Below are 17,906 nucleotides of genomic sequence, written 5' to 3'. Positions count from 1 at the left end.
GAGAATTATTTGTGAAAACTCAACTTCTTAGCTTCCTCAGATTTTTGTTTCTGTTTTGCATAACCATTATGCTCTAAGTGCAAACCCAGGTAGTAATGTCTTTATTATTAAAGGTAGGTAAGTAACAACAAAGAAGTCCTAAAGAGTCCTGAGCTCATGGCTTAACAGCTTATCAGCAATCGAAGAGATGCAGGACAGAGGAGTTTTAAGAGAGCAAAACATTACATGTGAAAACATCACTACATTGATTGAGGCGCTACAATTAAAAAAAAAAAAAAATCAGAGAAGCCACCTCCATGGCAAGCATCGGGAATAATGAAGCTGGAGGATAATAACGGTCACTGGAAAAGAACCATTTGTACCTTTACTATTGTGCATATTAACGAAAAAACATATTTTTTTAAATGTTCTCGCTTCCTAAAATAGTTTTTCACATAGCAATTAATTTCGTCTGAAATGGCAAACGGGGTTTTTAAGGCCTCATTAAAAGTCTGTTGATGATGTTGTTGCTACCCCTCGATCGCAGTCCCAACAGTTGCATCGGTCTTTCCGCAACTGCCTGTGCCAAATTACAGAGGCTTGTCCATATAGTATCTATTTTAAAAGCCTAAACCCTTCTCCTGGCTTTAGTTTTGCCAGTTTAAATGAGCACAATGCATCTTTGCATGTCAGAATCGCGCTTAGACTTTGAGTGTGTAAAAATGCAGTCGCCTAAACGGATTAGTTTATAGCAGAGGGGGAAAAAAAATAATCTCATGAGAAGAAGTGCCAAAGACAAGTGTTAAACTTACCGGTTTTGTTGGTGGGAATTCCCTTTACATCGTACTGCAGGTGTCGGAGCGCTGCGCCTTCTCCAGCACTGGACCCCCGATCCACTCCAGCGCTCTCCAGGACAGCCGGCTGTCAGCCAAAAACGTGACCAGAATATTTTGCCTCCGTTTTGTCATAAATATTACAGCGGGAGGGGGGGAAACCCTCCGCGCCTGCAGATGCGGAGTGCTGCTGCCGCAACAGTATGCGCTGTCCGCTCACTAATCCACTATGTCCCCCTTGTTTTTGACGCGTTTCTTCAACGCGGCGCGCTAACACCTGTCCCTTCCTTACGCAACATCCCACACACGGACGGGCCACAGGCATGATCGTGCGCTAACGGCACGCTGGAGCGCAGTTGCTCCATCCCAGCGACCGAGACGGAGATCTGCAAGCGGAGGGGAGGGGAAGCGGAGAGGATGGAGAAAAAGGGGGGTTTGTCGGGTGGGGAGGAGGAGATGGAGAGGCTGGAGAAGGTGTAGTGGTGGGGTAGGTGGCGTGCATGGGTAGCGTTTCACAAGGACGACCTGAAATTCCTCAAGGGTGAACGCTCGTCTTGTAATTCAGCGTGATTTCCCAAATGCGCCTCCTTCCATCACTCCCCTAAAACGCATTACGCACACTTGCTTGATCTCCCCCGGAGGCAGGCATGACTGGATATAGGGGCTTGATTTCACGATCGGCGCCCCTTCACTTTGGAGGAGACTTTAAGACCCATTTCATCTTTTGCTGCAACACGTAGGGATTTCCTGAGGCTCTGTAAGATCAACAGAATCACAGGTCCAGAGCCGTGTTTACGGGGCTAAAGAGCACACTTCACTCTGCTGAGCACTCTGTCGGAAGCTGTGTCAAGGTCACTGGCTGCTGAATATGTGACCTTGTAGCACAATAAATAAAAAGGTCCCTGTCAGTGCTGCTCACGCTGATTCTCCTCTTTGGAGAGACCTCCATCTGAACGTGTGAGATAGTGTGAGGGAGAAGGATTAAGATGAATGCCGGGCTCTCTGGTGAGAGCAGGAGCATCAAACTCCCATATCAGCATTCAAATTTAAATGAATAAATAAATACAAAATAGAAAGCAAATGGGTAGACCATTACTGTCTTGTCTTTACTAAATGCTGACAGAAAGCTAACACAGTTTGCTAATAGGCAAATGTTCCATTAAGCTTTTTATTGCATCTGAAATGCTGGTGTTGAACGTTTCCCTGTTAATAAACTGATGTTAAACGAATGTATAACCTTGAACAACACACATTTAATGGCTTCAGAAATACACTACATACATGCAGATATATTTGAGCATATTTATTGCCACATGTCTCAATCATTTATGCTTTTCTTGACTTGGAAAAATGCAGCCATCATGTAAATAGTGATTTAAAACAGGGGTGTCCTTGGACCATTTGAGGTCCATGGGAGGATTTTATTCATCCCCCAAGTGCAATTTAAGAATGCTTCCAAGCACAGGAGATTGATGCAGCTCTACACTTTTTATGTATTCATTTATTTATGGCAAGATAACTAAAATCAACTTAGAGATAAAAACATTTTTGATTTTCATATTGTTCCACTGTTATAGTGCTTTTATATTACCCACTTAGCTTATTTTGTTTTTCTACTTATACATGAATAGCTATTTGCATTCTATTATTTACTTTATTCTATTAGGCTTGCTCTGAGACCAGAGCAACAAATGTTGTTCCACCTCATGTTTTAACATGTGTGAAATGACAATAAAAACTTCTTGGATCCTTTTATCGACCAACCTTTTTTCTTTTATTCAGAAGTTTTTGTAAATAGGAGCAAAAATGTCCATCAGGTTTTAACCAAAACCAGGCTTTGATCAAATTTTATTTGTCTTGGTTAATCAGAAAAACATGCAAGACCATTTTTATGTTTTGGATCTACCTTGATTTACAAATTCCTTTTAGTTTATCTTTTTTTTTTTTTTTACAAAAACTAAGCAATTTTGTTTGTTTCATGAATTTAATGGATTGCATGTTTAGTTTATTGATTTTTTAAAAAAAAAATCAATAAATTAGTTAATTTGTGTTTTACCATTAACTTGATTACCATTAATTCATGTTTCACCTTTAACTTGATTTTTTTGTCCTATTTGAAAAGGTCTGACAACCACAGATTTAAAAAGCTAAAAACTTAAACAATTAGTTTTACTTAAGGTCACATATGTATTAATTGATTGTGCTTTTTGAGAAGGAGGAGTCAGTGGTTGGTCTATAGAACTGATACTGTCGCTGATTACTCTAAACTAAGGATTTAAGGATGTTCTGATCCAGTCCCTGGTAATGTCACGGCTTTTTTAACTGACTCCTTGATTTAACTCACCCCAATGCTTATTATTTTATTATTTTACAGCTGAGGAGTTTTAGTCCGTTGCACTTCCAGCATTTTTAAAAATGCACAGCATCTTAGAAATGTGCTTAGCCAGAAATAACAAAGAATTGCTTTACATAAACAATGTCAATAATATAAAAGTGCATAAAAAGAGCAGCACTTCTTGAAAATGTGTGTAAATATATTAGCTGATTTTGTGGTTTGGTCATCAAAATCTAATAAAAGTAATAAAGTGGACAGTATAGCTGTCATGTGTATTCTTCAAAATTAGACAGCTTTATGAATTTAGGAGCAAGTTTAGGGTGTGTTTGTTGTACGAGATCTTTATTTAGAATATTGCTTATTTGTTTGAAACGTAACATTTATAACTTAAGGTGTGGATGAGTATTATTAAATGAATTACTGCAAAGGGGAATCGGTTACTTGACTTTGAGTGTGCTTACCATTCAGAAATGGAAGAGGGGTCTTGCGATCTACATACTCAGTGTTACCCAGGCACTAATATACTTTAATATTCAATAAATGAGAACACATGTTCTGATGTGGCTCTTATGTCAGACTATAAGGACTTTTTGAAATTATCATCTTTTTTTCCCCGGGATTAAACACACTTTTAATGTAAGTATTAATTTTTCATTGTTCTGATTAATATTCTAATCTGAAATGTAATTTCATTAGCTGTAAGTGGAAAATTATCATAATTGACAGAAATAAAGGCTATAAAACATCAGTCTGCATGTAATTCATTTATATAATGTGTTTCTGTTAGTGAATTCAGTTACTGACATAAATTATTTTTTCAGTAATATTACTTTTTTTAAATTGCTCTGTAATACCTCTAACTTTATTGGTTTAAAAAATCCATATTAAAATATTATTACAGTCACTTGTAAAATGGTTATTGGTAGGTATTCTATTATTGGCCATTATTACATTGGCTGACATAAAAGCTTTTGCAAAGACTTTGAGAGTTAAAGCCGTGTGACCTGCACTGTGTGCTTTACTCAGATTATATAGCTCAGATATCCCCCACTGTCTTGTAAAAACGGCACAGAAAGAAGCTGAAAGACTAAAGTTGACCTCATTCAAAACAAACAAGTAAGTTAATAAAGCAGAAGGGCTACTTTTTGTCTAAGGTCATTGTTTGACTGCATTGAACGATGTTGCTTTTATGATTTTGAGTTTGTAACCTTTTGGTCTGAATTCTTTGTTCTGGTTCTTCTATTTTGAGTTATTCCTGTGATTTGTTGCTTGTTTGTGTCTTTGTGTTTCCCTGTTGCTCACCTTTGTTTAGTTGCGTTCTGCTTAGATATTGTAGCCTGCGCCTATTTTGTGTCAGATCTGCCTCCCTCGGTTCCACTGGGTTACGTCTCCTCCCAGCTGTCATGCATCGGTGCAACTTTTCACCTGTTTTCACTCTAATTACCCTCCTCAGTGGTGTCACATTTTCCTGGTTGCCAGCCCCTGTCTTGCTGGTTGCCCCATATTTGTTTTTTTCCCCCCCTTTGTATGATCAACAGCTGCTCCAAGTCTATTTTACTGGTTTACTATTTGAATACTCATTTTGTAAAAATCTTTCCTGCGTCGTACTTGCATTTGGGCCGTGCTAAACCCAAACATACAACAGTAACGTGTTGAATAATCAACTATTCATTTAAAAACAGACAATTTTAACTCCAACCTACAATGGCTTTGTGTAAATGTGCACATCATCGAAATGAAGCATGGTCAAAACGAAACATCCTTTTGCAGACAGCTTCTTTTTGTCATCAAAAAGAGAGTCAGAAACTAAAGTAACAAAACATACATGAAATGGGGAAAGGGCAGCATCCAAAGTGCTCCGGATGTAAACATTGCCAGACTGCAGTTGTGTGTATCAAGTCAGATATATCCTCCATGTTGGCCGAGGAAAAAATATCTTCATCTCAATTAGTTTCTTTTGCTGATAAAATAAAAAAAATTGAAATCTCTTGAATCAACATGCGTGTTTCACATGGTGAATTCTCAGGAGATTTTATTTGCTTTTCTTGTCCAGAAAAACCAGGCAGTGCAGCAGCGTATTAACGCTGCCCTGCAGAGGTATCTGTCAATGACAGGGATAATGGATAGGAGAGACTGTAGCGTCCAAGAGGTCATTGGTGAGCAAGTTGACAAGTGTGACACAATCACAAAACTAATGTAGGCACAATACAGATTAAATGTGTTTTCCTTTTTATTTTTTTGTGTTTTTTTCTGCAGTGGTGCTAAAAAGTGTACCCACTCAACCCTGTTAAATCCCAACCTTTTCAGGAAAAAATACTAGGCCACAATAAATCATTCCAGAAAACTTTGTTCATATCATGTGATGTTTATTCTGTATCAACTGGGAGTCAAAAGATTACAAATGCTCTAATAACTTGGTTGCAAAAGTATATTCATCATTGACCTCTTAAGACAAAGATCATTGCAGTCTAAACATAAGTTTTTTGATGCCTGAAAATAATCAGTTTCTCTTCAAACGTATTTTTTCTTTCTCCTGACATATCTGTAAATGAGGCTTGACACTTGATAGAACGTATGTGTTTGAAGAGAAATTGCTCTTTTTCAGCTTTTTCATGTGTCTAAAAGTCTGTTTGAAATAACCTTCTCAGGTCTTAAGAGGTTAATTATTTTTTTTGGTGCATTTTTTTATTTCATTTTCAGAATTCAGTCTTCTTTGGTGGGACCCACTAGCATACTAAATCTTGATTTGGTGACATCTTCCCACTGTACCTTTCAGATGTTCTCTAGATCTATGAGATTGTGGGGACATAGCCTACTTCAGATGCTTTCTTTTTTGAGTAAAAATTAATTCTGGACTCTGCTTTGGCAATTTGTAACTTCCATTTTCATTAATTTATTTTTTCCTGATCTGAAAATATGCTTGAAGTCACTGTGCTGCTGAAATCTATCTTGTCTTGCAGGCACCAGGAGGTTTATGGTCAAAAATGACACGTGGAACTGTTCTTGTTGCAATTTTTGTGACTGATACATTATTACAGGGAGATCCTTTGAAACCTCTGCAAACTCTCTGCAAATTATGGCTTTAGCTAAAGGATGCAAATGGGCAAATAATGATTCTGCAGGAAAGCTGAAGTTTGTTTTCTAGTTTGTATCTTTTGCTGTTAAGACTAAATGCTGGAATGAAATCAAAGCTGATTCAACAAAGTTTTAGTTTAATGGATGTGCACACTCATGAACTATCACATCTTTTTTTTTGTGCAGTTTTGTTCTCAATGATTTTTCTATTGACTTGTTTACCAAATTCAAGATTGATAAGGTTTCAAAAACTCTTATTTTCTAGGTCAGAAAAGCTGGTACTGTTCATTGCATTTATTGATCCGAGTTGATCCCCATTTTAAGCGTCTCAGTTTAGAGGTTTTTCGCTCGTTCTTTGAGCATCCCCTCCTGACCTTCCCATGGCCCACGTCTTCGTTAACAATGTGTTGTCCATATACTTTCTTTCACAACATCACATATTTCACAGGACATTGAGCGCACCCTAAAAGCACCCCCCCCCCCCCCCACACGCTGCATCTTTTCTTCTTTTTTACTCCAGCAATCTCTACAGCATCACATTCCCCCTGCTACCAATCTGAATCTCTTGTGAAAAGAGTCCCGTACAAAATGCAAAGCTAGCCCGTGATTAGGAGCATCTGCCCGACACCCACGTGCCATATGCCTGTGCCTCTTAGCCAAAGAGGGAAAAAAAAACGGCGAAACACATACAAACATGCACACACACACACAACACTTTGAAATTGAATATACATAAATATCATAATGAGAACATACATGTCCCTTTCTTAGCCTGGTGTAAACTAATACGTACAACTAAACCAGACAACTAAACGCTGCACAGTATGCTGAAACATCCTTCTGTCTGGATTTACGATGTTTGTAATTTTAAGGAAAGTCTCTTTTGGCATATGTTTACTGTTTCGTTTCAACCACTTTCTCTGTCTTCTGATGCCGGCCTCCAGCTGATCCATTATACAAATTTCAAATATTTACTACAATTCTCTCAAAGGAGAGCAGGCGAGGCATAAACCTGCAGCTGGTAACGGCGGGTGAGGGAGGAGCAGCAACAGCTGAACCGCAGGATTTTCTGTCAAGAGCCTCAAAACCCCCAACACGTGACTTTGTCAACAGTGAGTGACATGTCTGTTCCTCCTCTGTGCAGGATCTCATATCGCATGGTTGTTAAATGTCACATCAGAAAGATAAGACTAAAAAGAAAGCCTTTACTCTTTTGGTTTTAAAGGCTGATATCAAGCTATGACATTTGTCTGAGATGTATTTCCACAAAGAAGAGTTTTTCTACCAAAACATACATTGTAGCTGCCCTCAAAACATCTCAGCCTGTCAACATTTCACTGCTTATTTTCAGGGAAAAGACAAAAGAAAAAAAAAAAAACTTTAACCAAACGGCTAGAAAGCTTGTTAATCATTGTGCTGAGTCTTCAAAAAGGTTTTAAGTCACTAATAACTATAAAGACCCAAAATGTCATCGCTAATGGAGAAGGATTTTTTCCTAATGGCATTGTTAAAAGTGTCAAATTCTTTTTTCACTCAAAGCTTTAGCTTTTATTTACAAACTTGCCAGAGTAAACCATCTACAGTATTTGCCACCATTTGCCAGCAATGTGGATATGAAACATTTATTTTACTCAGCAGCCATTCACACAGGCTTATGTGCGTAGTATAAATTCTGAAGAGTGTATTTCTGTTCAACAGTAATCCGAGAGCGTTATTAGCACTATTTTCTCAGAGCAAGAAAGACCTGTCTTTCAGTTAAGAGTTGCATGTTCCTACCGTACATGCTGGGGTTTTCTCCAGGCACTCAGGTTGCTTCTCATGCAAACATGCATGCTTGTTTGCCTTGTCTGTCTCTGTGTTACCCTGTCCAGAGAATATACATGCGCTACCTCTTGCCCAGTTACCATTGGAGATTGCCACCATCCTGCTGTGAACATGCAAGGATAAAGCTAGTATAAAAACAGTTATGGACTATAATCTGAATGACAGGGGGACATGTAAAGGTTCCTGTCTGTAAAAAATATACTGTCCTGACCACTATAAAACCCAGCGATGGTCAACACCAAGCTACAAGCTGCAACTTCCACGTTGAATAACATCATGCTTCCACCATGGTTACAAGATACATGAGAAGCTGGCCACAAGCTGGATAATAGCAGCTGCTGTTTACATCCAAACTTAAAGGAGCACAGCACAAGTTCCGAGATTTTTGCAGATGTCTGCCCCCTCTGGTGAGAAGTTGAACTGACACCAGTGTTGTGCACATGCGTGAGAGAAGAGAAAAAGCATCTGCCGCTGCGACTGAACAGGTGTTTTGTTTAGAGGTGTCATGCTTTCTGAGGTAAGAAAATTATAAATATTGAAGTTAGCCCTTGTTCTATCGCTAATGCGTCAATTACGGTGGATACTCAACAAAGAAGCCAGGTGAACGAGAGCGTGCAGCACGCGCACACCCGGGGGATTCGGCCTGAATTACTCTCATTAATTGACTGATGGAGTCTATAGAGGCAACTGCGGTAAATAGAGGATACACATTTACACGTTAGGCAATTGTAAGGGCACGTATGGGAAAGAAAACAAATAATATTTAACTTCACAACTTGCGCAATGCACCTTTAACTTGAGAAATAAAATACAACAAATCCTGTGAATCTCCAGGTATGTGTTTATCATTTGGGTTTTCTTCATGGAAATGTGAAGGTCTTCATACTCCAAAGAGAAATAGGTGGACTTTTAATCTTCGAGTCAGGGTCGAGATTTTTCAAGTGAAAGAGCATAATCATCTTCGTCTCTTGTTCATGAGTGCTGGATGAACAATGTGTGAGGCATACAGAAGGATTGGGACCTCATTTGTATTTATACACTCTCACCCATTTGGGAAAATCAAACACAAAAACTGAATCATATGTGTAATGTTGCTACCACTGGATACTTTTACAACGATGTCCAGGAAGACCTTGGTCTGAGTAAATTTAAACAAGCTAAATTGAGCCTGTATGTTTATTTCTCATTCTCTCCTGCGTGGTCAGTCTATAAATCTCTGCTCTTTATGATCCAAGTACTTTTGCTGCATCCATTTCAAGCCATTTTTCAACCCCACCTCTCCAGCACAACTCCTCCTTTTTTTTGACTGCTTCTGACTTAATTTATTCTAGGTCTGGGGACGCTTATGCTGATTTGTTCTGTCTCTTAAGGGGTTTTTGCTGCTGCTCTCGCTGCCAAAGGCAATCTACAACTGCCTGTAGAAAAATGCAGATAGTTTCCAGGACTTATTTGTGTCCTAAATAGAAATTAATATGATTAGTACCAACAGGCTGGCGACCTGTCCAGGGTGTACCCCACCTCTCGCCCATTGAATCCTGGAGATAGACACCAGAACCCCTCACGACCCCATGAGGGATAAGCAAGTCAGAAAATGGATGGATGGATGGATGGATGGATGAATGGATAATTACTACCATAGCTGTAGTTGTAGATTGCTTTAATTTTGACCAAAATAATCTTGATTGTAAGAGGAGCTTGAAACACATCTGTTAGTGTTGCTTACAGTGTGGACTATGTTAGATTATCTCAAATACTTTCACAAGAATTGCCAAATCGTGAAAGTTTGTGTGAACAGTAATATATTTGGATGAATTCTTGTTCTGACTTGTAATGTTTTTTTTTGTCATATCCAAACATAAATAGATTAATACTATTGTGTTTAACATAAACATACAACACGTCACAATGGATGGGTCGTGGCTACCATTTGGTCACAACTTGTCAATCCACTGGTTCTTAAATCTATGTATTCAATGTATTCCCTTATCTGGAATAACGATGCATAATGGGTCTAGTTGGGAAATTCACCTCTACCCAGAGCTCACCATGAAATAAGGAACTCTGCGCCCTATCACTAAGGGTGAGCCCTGTCATCCTGAGCAAGCTAATTCATTCTGCTTGGATCCACGTTTGTCTTTTGGGCTTAATTTTTACCTTTTGACCACAGGAAATAATGTAATCAAAGCACTTTAGGTGCCAGGTCTGATGTCTCCTCCCTCTTGAGCATCAATTGCTGAAAATGGCCCCAGAAAGATTCAACTTTCTGGTTGGGGTGGACAATATAGAAAAAAAAGCATATCGATAAAATAAAAATCATATTGATCGATAATTATCAACAAATTCTAAACATATATTTTAAACGCAGACCTGCCCATTCAATGCGGTTGCTATACTAAATTGAAACTCAACCCTTTGTTCAACCAAATTTTTAAGTTTTTAAAAAAGAAAAAAAGGACGCATGCTCTCTGAGCGCTTTGAAGGGGGTGGAGCTTGATTCCTGGGTTTGTGTTTGTGATTGGTTGGGAGGATGTAATGACTGTAGTATTACCCTACATGGCTAGAATGGCCCTGTTTTTCTATCATCAACATATATCTACCAATCGATATTTATTATGTAATTATCATCCAGACCTACTTTCTGCTATGCAGTTTTGTGCACAAGACTGTTTGGTGTGTGAGGTGTATCCTCACTCATCTCCAGTAGGGTGTGACAGGTGGACGCCAGCCGCAGGTATTTTCCATTCACGTTAATCAAGAGGAGCATTTAAGGAGGCCAATGACAGATGGAAGGTGTCAGAGCATTAGCTCTTCCTGAACCATCCATAGCGCCTTGTTATCCCAAGCTCTTGTCCTGTGACTAACATCTACATTCTCTTCCTGTCAGGATTTGTCTTCTGAACCCGGGTTGAGCACACACACACAGAGAGCACATTTAGACAGTTTATTGAAGGTAACGAGTGCTGGAAGGGGAAACCAAAGTCTGTTATTGGACTGGAGGAGGTGGTACTGGAGTCAGTGCGGCTAGTCAGGTTAGCGGACCACTGGAGACACCATGGCACGGAGCAGAGCTTCTCCAGAGCATCTTGTCAGGTTAGGAGTTCACACGAAACACCTGGACAAAAAGCAAAGCTTCTCCAGGAACAAGCAAGAAAGAAAATACAAAGACTTACTGAGGGACTGGCATGGAGAGGGTGTAGAATGACGACTGACCGGCAAAGGAGTGACAGCAGAGTGAGGCTTAAGTAGGGAAGCTGGCAGGTGAAGTGAGTCTGGCTAATTAGTGGCTGGCAGGTGTGACTAACTGCAGTAGAAGGCTGAGTGGGAGTGGTAGGAGGAAACTGAACTAACCAAAACAAACACCAGAACCTAACTAAATCCAGACAGGAGTAAATAAAAACCCAAATCAAAACTGAACCCTGACATTACCCCCCCCTCAAGGCCGGTCTCCGGACGGCCTAAAAAAAAAAACAAAACCAAATAGTGACCGAGTCAGGGTGGGTGGAGGGAAGGCAGGATGGAGGGCTAGGGTCAAAACCAAGCTAATCCAACTAGGGTGGGTGGAGGGAAGGTGGATGGCGGGCTAAACCCAAACAAAAACTACCACTTAGGGCAAACCAAAAGGGGTTCCTAACAACCCCTGGTAAACAAAACAGAGCGTCTAAAAGATGCTGTTAGGCAAACCAAAGGTGTCTAACCGAGGCTGACAGGTGCACATCGCTACAGGACAAAACAGGCGACCAATGTCACAGGGCAAAACAGGTGAGACAGGCGAACAGCGCCATAGGAAGGAACAGGCGCATAAATGCCAAAGGAAAGGGAACAGGCGTACGAAAGCGGCCAGAGGGAAGGAACGGGCGTACTTAGCGCCAAAGGGCAAGAACAGGCGCACGACAGCGCCAAAGGGCAAGAACAGGCGCACGACAGCGCCAAAGGGCAAGAACAGGCGCACGACAGCGCCAAAGGGCAAGAACAGGCGCACGACAGCGCCAAAGGGCAAGAACAGGCGCACGACAGCGCCAGAGGGCAAGAACAGGCGTACTGAAAACACCAGGGCTCAACAACACATGCTGGAGCACAACTGGCGTACAGAAACGCCAGGGGAACCCGCCGGGGCGTGAGGGAAACGCCGGGGCTTGAGGAAAATGGGAACATCTACAACACCAAAACAGAGTAAACAAAAATATCAGGAACCTGAGGGCGATCAAATACATCAAGAAACAAAAGAAAATCTAAACGCCAGGAACCAGAGGGCATCCTAACACGCCAGGGACACAAGAACTCCTAGCACCAGGAGACAGGGGGCGCTCCAACACGCCGGGGACAAAAGAGTTCTAAATACCAAGGAACGGAGCGCGTCCTAACACGCTGGGGAACCAAGAAATCTAAACACCAGGAGACTGGAACTAAGGGCGTCCTAACACGCCAGGAAACAAGAGCGAAGGGCGTCCTAACACGCCAGGAAACCTAGAAAACTAAAACGCCAGGAGACAAAGGGCGTCCTAACACGCCAGGGACACACGAAATCTAAATACTTGGGAACGGAGAGTGCACTGGGCAGCGACAGTCTGGCGCACCAGAGGGCTCAGCCGGCGAAATATGAGCGCCGGAGGGCTCTGGCGGCGGCCTGCGTGCGCTGGGCAGCGACTGGCTGATGCACCAGAGGGCTCAGCCGGCGACATATGAGCGCCGGAGGGCTCTGGCGGTGGCCTGCGTGCGCTGGGCAGCGACAGGCTGACGCACCAGAGGGCTCAGCCGGCGACATATGAGCGCCAGAGGGCTCTGGCGGAGGCTTGCGTGCGCTGGGCAGCGACTGGCCGGGCGCGCCAGAGGGCTCAGCCGGCGACATTGGAACGCCGGAGGGCTCTGGCGGCGCCTAATCACAGAGAAAAACAAGAACTAAGAGGACTAGGTGAAAAAAAACAGAGACACCAGGGGAAGTCAAAGCAAAATAAAAACTACTGAAGGCTAGAGGGGACTAGACAAACCTAAACAGGGCTAAAAAACATGGGTAAATTACAGGGACAAGGAATAACAGGGGAACTAGGAGGCAAACAAAAACTAAGGAAACTCAAACCAACCAAAGCAAAGAGCATGAAACAGCTCAGAACCAGGGATCTGAAGCCTAAATGAACGCAAGGACCAAGGAGCGCTGAGATTAAAAAGTGCCGGGCCAAAGAATCAAACCAAGAACTGGAAAACAAAAGGCAAAACTAGAAAACCCAAACAGAAACTAAAAAATAAATAAGTAGAGCAAAACTAGAAACTAGGGCTGGGGTAACCCAAGGAAAGACTAAAGCTAAAACTAGAAAATCAAAACAAGGAAACTAGGACAGGTACAGGTAAACTAATGTAGAACTAGATAACTTAAAGCTAGAATATGTACACAAAAGCAATAACTGGAAGACTAAGGTAAAAACTAGAATTCTAAAGCAAAACCCAGAAGACTAAAGGCAAACCTAGAACACTAGAACAGAGTTGGAAAAAACAAAGCAAAATAGAAACTCAAGTACTCTAAGGAAAACAATAAAAACCCTAAATAACTCTAAAACTGAGGAATTCTACATTACTCAAAACTAAGGCAGAGCTCGAACAAAAAAAAAAAAAACAAACAAGCACAGGCCTTAAGGGCGCAGGCAAAAACGGCTACTAAGCAAAAAAAAGAAAAGTCTTCGTGGAGGTCGTCCTGGACGAGGCAGGCGGCGGAGCAGCATCGCCCGACTAAACCCTCGAGGAGGACGGCCCCGACGAGGCAAAGTCGAGCGGCTCGGAGCCCGCAGTCTGCGGCTCCGGCCGAACAGGAAGGTCAGAGGTGGGTGCCGTGGTGGACGGCCCCGACGAGGCAAAGTCGAGTAGCTAGGAGTCCGCAGTCTGCGGTGCCGGCCAAACAGAAAAGTCTGAGGCGGTGCCAGGCTACAGGTCTCGGCAGAAACCAAGGCTAGAGGCGGATCCTCCTGGACCCCCTCACGAGGCTTGGACGGAGGCAGGTCCTCCTGGACCTCCTCGTGGGACTTGGACGGAGGCAGGTCCTCCTGGACCTCCTCGTGGGACTTGGACGGAGGCAGGTCCTCCTGGACCTCCTCGTGGGACTTGGACGGAGGCAGGTCCTCCTGGACCGCCTCGTGGGTCTTGGACGGAGGCAGGTCCTCCTGGACCGCCTCGTGGGTCTTGGACGGAGGCAGGTCCTCCTGGACCGCCTCGTGGGTCTTGGACGGAGGCAGGTCCTCCTGGACCGCCTCGTGGGTCTTGGACGGAGGCAGGTCCTCCAGGACCGCCTCGTGGGACTTGGACGGAGGCAGGTCCTCCAGGACCGCCTCGTGGGACTTGGACGGAGGCAGGTCCTCCAGGACCGCCTCGTGGGACTTGGACGGAGGCAGGTCCTCCAGGACCGCCTCGTGGGACTTGGACGGAGGCAGGTCCTCCAGGACCGCCTCGTGGGACTTGGACGGAGGCAGGTCCTCCTGGACCGCCTCGTGAGACACGGGCTGAGGCTGAGCAGCACCCACGGAGGCCTCGGGCTGAGGCAGAGCAGCACATACGGAGGCCTCGGGCTGAGGCAGAGCAGCACATACGGAGGCCTCGGGCTGAGGCAGAGCAGCACATACGGAGGCCTCGGGCTGAGGCAGAGCAGCACATACGGAGGCCTCGGGCTGAGGCAGAGCAGCACATACGGAGGCCTCGGGCTGAGGCAGAGCAGCACCCACGGAGGCCTCGGGCTGAGGCAGAGCAGCACCCACGGAGGCCTCGGGCTGATCAGGGACGTGCACACCCACGCTGGCTAGGGCCGTGGCTTGTGCAGCAGTCATCTCTGAGATCGCTGGCGAGGCTGAACTCCCTGATGAGGCCAGTGGCGGAGGAGCTGCAGTCGGCCAGCAGGGGAGGAGATCGTCCCGGTCACCATAAAAGAAATCCCACAGCTGTGTCTCCTCGATGTGCGGAGCCCTGACCGGCGGGACTGCCGACCACCGTTCCTTTGCTTGGGCCCGCACCCGAGGGACCAGCTGCGTATCCAGGAGATGATGACCGAGATGTCTGGGAACCGGGAAGCCTCCTACCTGTCCCACCGAAGCGACAACGCCAGTCTGACACACCAGGAAGGAGGAGGTGATGTTGGCCTCAGTCGTCGGAGCTGGCACAGTGGGATCCGGCTGGGCTTCAGGCAGAACGGCGGCTGCACTGTTGCTCTGGCGAACCCGGCGTCTACGCCGGGAGGAGCGGGGCAGCGAGGGAGGGGCTGAGGTCGGAGCTGTGGCGGGAGCAGCGGAAAGGCTGGTGGCAAGGGGAGAGCCGATTGGCGGAGGTGTTCCCGACCAGAAGTCCCAATCTATCTCCCGGGAAAGGTACGCCAGTTCCGGAAACGCAGAACACTGTCGTGCCAAGGTCAGAATATGTTCCCCCAAACTAGCTCGAACCATGGCCGCTGCCTCTGCTTGCAGGTGCGGCGAGTCCAAACCAGCGACCACAGCCTGGCTGCGCTTCAGTTCCTGAAAGCAGAGCTTCACAGAATCAACCAGGGAGGGAGGTACCAGACCAGCTCCAACATGCGGACTCTGTGTGTGTTTCGGGTTCATTTTGGCCGGTCCGTACTGTCAGGATTTGTCTTCTGAACCCGGGTTGAGCACACACACACAGAGAGCACATTTAGACAGTTTATTGAAGGTAACGAGTGCTGGAAGGGGAAACCAAAGTCTGTTATTGGACTGGAGGAGGTGGTACTGGAGTCAGTGCGGCTAGTCAGGTTAGCGGACCACTGGAGACACCATGGCACGGAGCAGAGCTTCTCCAGAGCATCTTGTCAGGTTAGGAGTTCACACGAAACACCTGGACAAAAAGCAAAGCTTCTCCAGGAACAAGCAAGAAAGAAAATACAAAGACTTACTGAGGGACTGGCATGGAGAGGGTGTAGAATGACGACTGACCGGCAAAGGAGTGACAGCAGAGTGAGGCTTAAGTAGGGAAGCTGGCAGGTGAAGTGAGTCTGGCTAATTAGTGGCTGGCAGGTGTGACTAACTGCAGTAGAAGGCTGAGTGGGAGTGGTAGGAGGAAACTGAACTAACCAAAACAAACACCAGAACCTAACTAAATCCAGACAGGAGTAAATAAAAACCCAAATCAAAACTGAACCCTGACACTTCCAAGGTATCTCTTGTTTGGAAACTGGCCGGGATCATTTTTACTGAGCTCCTCTGAGCAAATCCTCTGAGTTGGTCCCACTTCCAAGTCCCACGAGCGGTCCTAGTCCTCCTGGCTTCCACAGCTCCTCTTGTTCTGCTGGCTACCTTGGGAAACCACCATCTACTACCTTTCCACCCTCCACAGGCAATCTGTCTACCACAGCCTCTGCATACCAACACACCTCTCCCTGGATTACATTATTCACCCAAACCCATAAGTCAGCTACTACCTACACAATAAACCCTCCTGCCTGTTGTTGGAGCTCAGCTCCCATCATCTTTTCACCCGCAGTCAGAGACCAGAGCCTTTCCAGTCACCCAGCCAGCAGTTCCCAGTCCATTCTGTAAGAAAATCGGTTAAAGGCCGCAAACGACTTGAACCTGGAGCAGAGGTTAGCTTTCCAGCAGGACAATTACCAGCCTGAAACTACAGTCTGAGTTCTGAAGGAGTAGAGATTTAATCAAAGGATATTGATGTGTTAGAATGGTCCAGTCAAAGTTATTATTTAAACCAAATTGAGGACATATAGCAGAATTTCTGAGTGCTCTCCATTCAGTCTGATAGAGTTTAAGCTACTATAGACAAAGAATGAGCAAAGTCTTCTGTCTCTAGATGTGCAAGGTTAGTAGAGACTTTGCCCAAAAGGGTATGAAATATATGGGTATGAATAGTTTTCTAAGTTTGGCTTAATCACCGATTTTAAGGGTATTTGAAAAATATAAATATTGCACCAAATTTAAAACAAATATAGTTTTGCCTGTGGTTCTGATGGCTCAGCTAACTGATAAATAAATGACAGCTTCATTTCACTTTACTACAAATGTTACCTCCTCACAAAGTATAAAGCAGCTGTAGCACACCGCTTGAGCTCTGACCACAAGACAGATTGCCTTACCTTTCCCCAAGGTTTGACAGCTTAATTTTTTTGTTGACTTCCAACATTGCTCTTTAGTTTATAGAAGGCAAAATTGAGGTATGTCTAAGCAGTAATTTATATTTGCACACTGCTGGGTGTGCCCTTGACTGTGACTATGACATGCTGTGGACACAAGCTGACCTTATTACAGTCAGAGACAGCAAAGATCACCTACCGCAGCATCCCACAAAAAAGGGGGAGGCAGCACAAATTAAAATGTCACAACGTTTTCACCATGTCACCTACACTGACTCAGCGCCACTTCCTGCTCAAATGAAAGGCACTTGAAGACAAGAGGCGAGATTGATCAGATAGACCCGAGAGATGAGGAAGCAATAAGATCACGGGAAGTGAAGGGAGGGATTTGGCCGTCGGTTGAATTCCAACGAACAAAGCAAACAAGAGGGCTCTAATGCAGCGAACCAAACGGAGAAGTTGAAACACTGCGTCTAGAAAAAAAAATAAAAGAAGAATATGAAAATCTGACCCCTAATAGGTGAATGCAAAGGACAGTATTAAAAAGAAAGATATCCTGATTAAAAAAAAATGCTTGGGGAAAAGAAACACATGACTGAGCCACTGTAGCATGACAAAACGACCTTGAGATGAGGTTTGAGCGAAGCAAATGCTGAGCCAGGGGTACGGGGCAGATGGAGAGGATTATCAGTGAGGCGGAGTGAGAAGGGCAGCCAGTAAAGAAAAGTGAAGAGGAAAAAAGAAAGACAGAGGGGTGGGGTGGGGAAGATAGATAAAGTAAAGAGGGAGAGAGGCC

General features: G+C 44.2%; 1 protein-coding gene across 1 annotated transcript in view; it reads right to left on the bottom strand.

Moving 5' to 3' along the window:
* The window catches only part of LOC105927081 (G-protein coupled receptor 22), a 30,425-nt gene extending 29,099 nt beyond the window's left edge, over nucleotides 1-1,326 (bottom strand). The window contains exon 1 of the mRNA XM_012863682.3: nucleotides 792-1,326. The gene's annotated coding sequence lies outside the window, so the exon portion shown is untranslated. The remainder of the gene's footprint in view (nucleotides 1-791) is intronic.
* Between the last annotated feature and the right edge of the window lie 16,580 nt (nucleotides 1,327-17,906).

The sequence above is a fragment of the Fundulus heteroclitus genome, chromosome 20 (assembly GCF_011125445.2).
Source record: "Fundulus heteroclitus isolate FHET01 chromosome 20, MU-UCD_Fhet_4.1, whole genome shotgun sequence".
Taxonomy (NCBI): Eukaryota; Metazoa; Chordata; class Actinopteri; order Cyprinodontiformes; family Fundulidae; genus Fundulus; species Fundulus heteroclitus.
Note: the sequence above shows the minus strand (reverse complement) of the source record. Positions and strands in the feature narration are given on the sequence as shown.